Source organism: Artemia sp. Qi Xiang Cuo, chromosome 11 (assembly GCF_049724085.1).
Source record: "Artemia sp. Qi Xiang Cuo chromosome 11, ASM4972408v1, whole genome shotgun sequence".
Classification (NCBI taxonomy): domain Eukaryota; kingdom Metazoa; phylum Arthropoda; class Branchiopoda; order Anostraca; family Artemiidae; genus Artemia; species Artemia sp. Qi Xiang Cuo.
Window position 1 is genome coordinate 50903487 of NC_142804.1, and position 6326 is coordinate 50909812.

A 6326-nucleotide genomic window follows, 5' to 3' on the forward strand; every position below is an offset into this window, starting at 1 on the left:
TTAGTTATTTATTAGTTGTTTTATTTTCCATGGGTGATCGTATCGACCCAGTGGTCCTAGAATATAGTGAGAGGGTTCATTTGAACCGAAATTAAAAGTTCTAGTGCCCTTTTTGAGTGACCTAAAAGATTGGAGGGCAACCCGGGCCCCTCCCCGCCCTTTTTTTCTCGAAGTCGTCAGAACAAAATTTTAACACGGCTGTGCTCTCTGTGAGAGGAAAGTTATCCTATGAATGAAACTATTTTATCCTGCTAATTTGTTTTTAGTGTTATTAACAGCCGAAGATAAAATTAAGTTGATTCAATTTTATTAGCTGGACTAGAGCGTTCTAAAAGAAGTGTTCAATCTTCTTCTTTTTTTTTTCTTTATTGAATGGGTTTTCAAACAGTAGAACCATTATACTCTGAGGTTCGGATTTATTAGTCCTTGCTGGTATGAAGTTTACTCTATCAAAATTGCATTTTTTATATGAAATTTTGACAACCGGAAAATTACGCTTCTAACAAAAATAGATTTCCTGATATTTTTGTTCCACAAGGATATAAAAGAACTAATTTCAGCTGACTTGTGGATTCTTTTTTTCTGCTTCTCCGCTTTTTTGTTCGAAGGAAAATGGTAGCCAAAGTGTCATCACAAAAACATATCATGTCTTACATTCAGTCCTAGAATAACCCCAAAATCCTGACTATTTTCCAGACATCAATACATCCTTAGGAATGGCAACGGTTATCTAAGGTAGCCTTCACATAGAAGTGTAATATAACGCTTCAGTGTATGAGAAATTCAGATTGCGGAAGAAGAACAAACAATGCATCATTTTTGACACTTTTCGTAAATTCCGCAATGATTCACGTTCCACAGGTTCAAAAAACTTAATAAGTGCTACGGTAATTAATTATCAAGAATAGCAGAACAAATTGCACTGTCACCAAAATTACGATTATATAATAATAGTTCACCGACCAATATTTGGTGCTTTTGCTTGTAGTATACATTTTTTTCAAAAACCAGTTTCTAAAAATATCCTCCCTAACAATAAACTAGATTTTGATATAAAAAGACCTAAGATTTCTTAAAAAGGCATCAGTTGAAATTGAACGTTTGAGTAATAAAAATATAGACAATGCGCTGTATTCTGGTAAGATAATTCTTATTATACTCCCTTCTTTTTTTTATTGAGATTTTCTTCTCTTATCTCACAATGAAAAATAATAACAATGTGAAATATTCTAAACAAGAACGTGCGCTTCAATCCTATGCCGGTCTTCCCACACTAAATATTTATTTTATTTATAAATAATCCTTCAATCCATCTATTTTTGTGGTTTTGAAAATCATTCCCCCCCCCCAGGATGTGTTAGGTTCACAAAATGAGTTTAATTCATTTTTTATCAATCCATAAAAAAACGTACATGTATTTACAAAACAGCCACAATTCCGCACATAGAAGGCGCCGTCACTACATTATAATCATTCGGGGAATTGGGACCTCCTCTGCCTCAGAATATGTTCAGAAAAATTTTAAATATGGAGAGGAATCGGGATATCCGATTTAAAGCGAGATTTCGAAAAAATAGCTACGCTCCTCCGTCTCCTTCAGCGAAGAACATCCCGTAGCAACTTGGTTTGACAGACAACTTGTATATCCTTATAGCAGCTTGGATCATGGATCCCTCATAGTAGCTTGAATCGAGTGCACTGTTGTCAGACAATCGATTTTTTTCAATGAATGTATATTTGAAAATTCGTACTTTTACAATGTATTTTTCCAATTTTTCTTCTACCTTGGCAAAATGAAAAGCATAGAAAAACGAACAATTTTTTTCTTAATTGTTCTTTTGTTTACCTGCAACTCGTCTAATTCCTAAGTCTGAACATATCATGCGCAATCATGCGCACGTATCATACGTACGTTATACGGATTGCCATATCACTGAAAGTTATACGTGGACAATAAGAAAGCTGTTCGAAAATGGAGGAGGGTCAAAGCTACATACTACATTCATAGAATTATGCCGTATTTAGTTAAAGAGATTAAGAACAACTTATTTCTTTGGGTTGAGGGAGGGGGCGAATTTCTATGAAAATTAAACATTTATTTTTCGGTTTCACATCCCTTTTTTAAAAGCCTTGAGTGAACAGCTCTTTCTCATCCTTTCCTTTAAGCTGGGTTCAGGGTGTGTATATTTTTCGTGGAGGACAGAAAAATTGGTCTGTTTCTGGTTGCCTCTTCACTTACAAAGAATTTCTTTTTTTTTAGTCTCTGGTATCCTAAACTCTGACGTTTTATCTTGTCAAAACCTGTGGTTGCACAAAGGATTGATCCTCGGGTCGGCAATATCAGGGCCTGGGATTTAATTCCACCTCCCACAAGGTTAAGCAATAGGCTTCCTACCTGTCCCTATAAGGAGAACCCAGTAACTGATAAGCCGATGCGTCAAGTAGGTGCCATCAATGTCTCTGGAGGATTTTTATGGTTTTTTTTTTTTTTTATGTTTTCAACCGTAGTCACATGGAGTAAGTTTTTTCCCGGTCATTGTCATTTCATTTTGATTAGGTTTGACAGAGATGGTTTTAGGGGAGGGGGACATAGGGGGCCACTTGCCCCGGTGCAGAAAAATTTATGAGCGCAAAATTTCAAATAAGTGATCAAACGATTATAGTCATTATGTAATTTTTGAAATTGTATTTTTATTAAAATTAAATAGAGGATACAATTAATAAATGTAAATAATTGATAAATTATTAATTGATTAAAATAAAATAGAAAGATAATAATAGTTATGCAATTAAATAAAAAATAAAATAATTAAAAAATAAATTATTAATTAATTAAGAAAGTCAAAATAATTTCGTTAATAAATGACAGTTTTGTAAAAATTTGGCCTCAAAATTGTTTGGGAGCCAGAGGGGGGGGGGGGGCCAAATCGATTTTTTTTTCTCGGGCACAAGAGAGGCTAGAACCGCCACTGAAGTTTGCTTTTCTAGTTACAGTTTGGTTTAGTATATTTATATATTTTAGATTAATGAGTCTATTTAAGATTAAAAAAAGAAAAGTTTTTTTTAACTGAAAGTAAGGAACGACGTTATAACTTAAAACGAACAGAAATTGTTGCGTATATGAAAGGGGCTGTCCCCTCCTCAACACCTCGCTCTTTACGGTAAAGTTTTTTATTGTTAAAAAAAAGAGTTGTGAGAAAGTTCTGTGAGAGTTCTGAATGTAGCGTAAAGAGCGAGGCGTTGAGGAGGGTACAGCCCCTTTCATATACGGAATAATTTCTGTTCGTTTTAAGTTAACGTCATTCCTTACTTTCAGTTAAAAAAACTTTTTCTTATTTAATTTTTGAATGTTTTTGAATTAATGCAGGTTTTGATTTTGGCTCACCGTACATGAATAATTACAACACAATTTTCATATTAATTTTACTTTTATTTGGTTAAATGTCTTTCTCGAAAGTTGTTTAATTTTATTTACGAACGTTTTTATTAGTAATAAATATACGTAACTTACGAATTAACTTACGTAACGAACTTCTATATTCATATATTTTTATACGTAGGCCTATATTAGGGGGTTATCCCCCTAGTCAATACCTCGCACTATACTCTAAAGTTTGGATTTTGTTCCAATTCTTTAAATATGAACCCTTAATCACAAAGGCCGTTAATTAGAAGAAATAGCTCTTGTGAAAGTACTAAAACATTTTTGGCTTAAAGAGCAAGGTGTTGACTAGGGGGTGAACCCAACCATATGCGTAATATTTCCTGTTCGTTTTAAGTTTTGATGTTGCTCCTTACTTTCAGTTGAAAAACTTGTTTTTTTTTTATATTTAATTTCTAATCTTTTTTTAAATAATGGTGGGAAATCCGGCACCCCCGTCATAGCAATATCCCTTCCCCCATGGAAACTTCCTTCATGGAAAGATTATGCTGAATATGATGGTGTGATTTTATTAAGGTTCTAAAACTTTTAGGGGGTCTTTCCCCCTTTTTTCTAAAATCAGCCCAATTTTTTCAGGCGCATAACTTTTGATGAGTAATATTAAACTTGATGAAACTTATACATTTGAAATCAGCAATAAAATCTGATTCTTTTGATGTATCTATTGGTATCAAAATTCCGTTTTTTAGAGTTTCGGTTACCATTGAGCCGAGTCGCTCCTTACTTACAGTTCGTTACCACGAACTGTTTGATAAAAATTTGACTTAGAAAAAATAACACTTTTTCGGTACTTCTCTACCCGTTACACTTTTTAACTTAGACTTTGTTGCATGTTTGTCCGATTATTTTTCGAAACCGTTTTGGGTACTTTCTATATGTTCCGCTCTTTGTGTGTGTGTTTTTTTAAGCACCGCGCAGTCTGTTTTTCTTCAAGAAATTTTTAAAGAGAAATTTTGGGCCTGTTTTACTTTTGTAAAAAAAAAATTAGATATGCGTGTTTAAAAAAAAATCGTTCAACTATAATTTGTTATTTCATCCTCGCAGCTTCATTCCTATTCGTCTTGTGAAATATCATGGTTGTCTCGTATTTGTCTCATTGCCACTCGATCATCGCTTTGTTATTACTTGCTTTGCTATGATGGCTTCGCTAGCCAATCTTTTTTTGCCTATTCATGACAAATTCATGAAAAGTTTCATTTGTTTACAAATTAATCAACCATTAAGCTTGTATTTACCCATTCACCTTTATTTATTTTCATGTTCACTCATAAAGTAAAAATGTAGTGCTATTAAAACAGAAATATCCAAACGTAACGTATTACTTTTCGTTTTGCAGTTGGCCTTGTTTTTTATTTCGACACTTTTGATGGCAGCAGCCGTGCCTTCTGCAGCCGCTGAGAATATCGGTTTCAAAGGAGAAAATGCAGAGTTTGAGCAGCCAATTGCTGACCTTGAAACTGCTCAAAGCAAGCACAAGAAGTATTACAAGAAGTCATACAAATCATACAAGAAAGGACACAAATGGGGTTAAATTTGACAGCTGATATTTGAATTAAGTGTCGTATTTTCTTCTTTTTTTATGCGGAAATTTTGTTTCATTCGAATAAATTGATTTAAAAGTATTTATGTATTAATAGTTAAACTTAGGATTAGTCGATTTGCCAAACTACACACATCGAAGGTTCGTTTAAAGCAGGTAATAAATTTGGGGCGTAGCTAGGGTTTTCAGTGCCTAGGGACAATGTCGATCCTTTGCATTAACGTCATCAAGTTTTGTTGAAAATCAACGGTCTATTCTGGTAGATGGAAAGAAAGAGAAGAATTTGAGAAGCTTCTCCCCCTAAAACGGTCAGATTGTGTTCTTTTGTGATACTGTGATACTTTTTGAAAATTCCCCGAAAATTCAAGTTTCGCAGGATAAAAAAAAACATGATTATTATAGCTCACTGACCAGTCTTCGGTAATTTTTCGTGTAGTATAAGAACTTTTCAAAACAAGTTTCAATAAATATTATTTGGAAGAATAAACTGAATTTTAGCATAAAATTCAGTAATATAATGATCTAGAATGTTTTAAGAAAACAAAAGTTGAAATTGAAACGTTTGAGTTTTTTCGTTTAAACGATAGAAAATACGATATATTCTGGCAAGAAAATTATTATCAAACTTCCTTCTGTTTTGATGGGCATTTTGTTTGTTATATGACAATGAAATAATAGCATTAATAATGAGAAATATTCTAAACTAGAACGTATGCTTCCAGCCCATGCTAATCTTCCTGCCCTAAATAGTTGTTGTTTGTGCATTGTTCCTTTAAAACACCTGTTCTTGGGGTTTTGAGATCTCTCCCTCCAAGAAATGTCAAGTACCCGTAATGAGTTTAATTCATTTTTGTTTACGCATATGAAATACGCACATCTAGTTACAACTAACGATGTATATTGACCGCCTCAACCTCAGAAAATTGACAGATACGTTTGATAACACTGACCACATCTAAGTATAATAGTGAATAAATTCTCAATCAACTCCCTTTGTCAGATGCATCACATAACTTTCAAAAATCTAAGTATCATAGGGAATAAAGTCTGTATCATTGTGATTTGTCATATAGATTTGATAAAATTGAGAAAATCTAAGTATTAAAGTGAATAAATTCTATATCAATGTCTTTTGTGAGATACTTTAGATCGCACTAACAAAATTTAAGTATTAGAGTGTAATAATATTTTATTAACATTCTTTATCGATATCATTTGTCAGACACGTCGAATAACATTGACAAAATCTATGAATTAGAATTAATAAATTCTTTACCAACATCTTTCGTCGGATATGTCGGGATAAAATCGATAAAATCTAAGTATCGGAGTAAATAGATTCTG

General features: G+C 33.1%; 1 long non-coding RNA gene across 1 annotated transcript; it reads left to right on the top strand.

The window, feature by feature from the left end:
* The first annotated feature begins 1017 nt into the window (after nt 1-1017).
* Nucleotides 1018-5064, top strand: LOC148947100 (uncharacterized). The gene is made up of 2 exons (XR_016142416.1): nt 1018-1138; nt 4779-5064. It is a non-coding gene; the product is annotated as an uncharacterized LOC148947100 (long non-coding RNA).
* The last annotated feature ends 1262 nt before the right edge of the window (nt 5065-6326 follow it).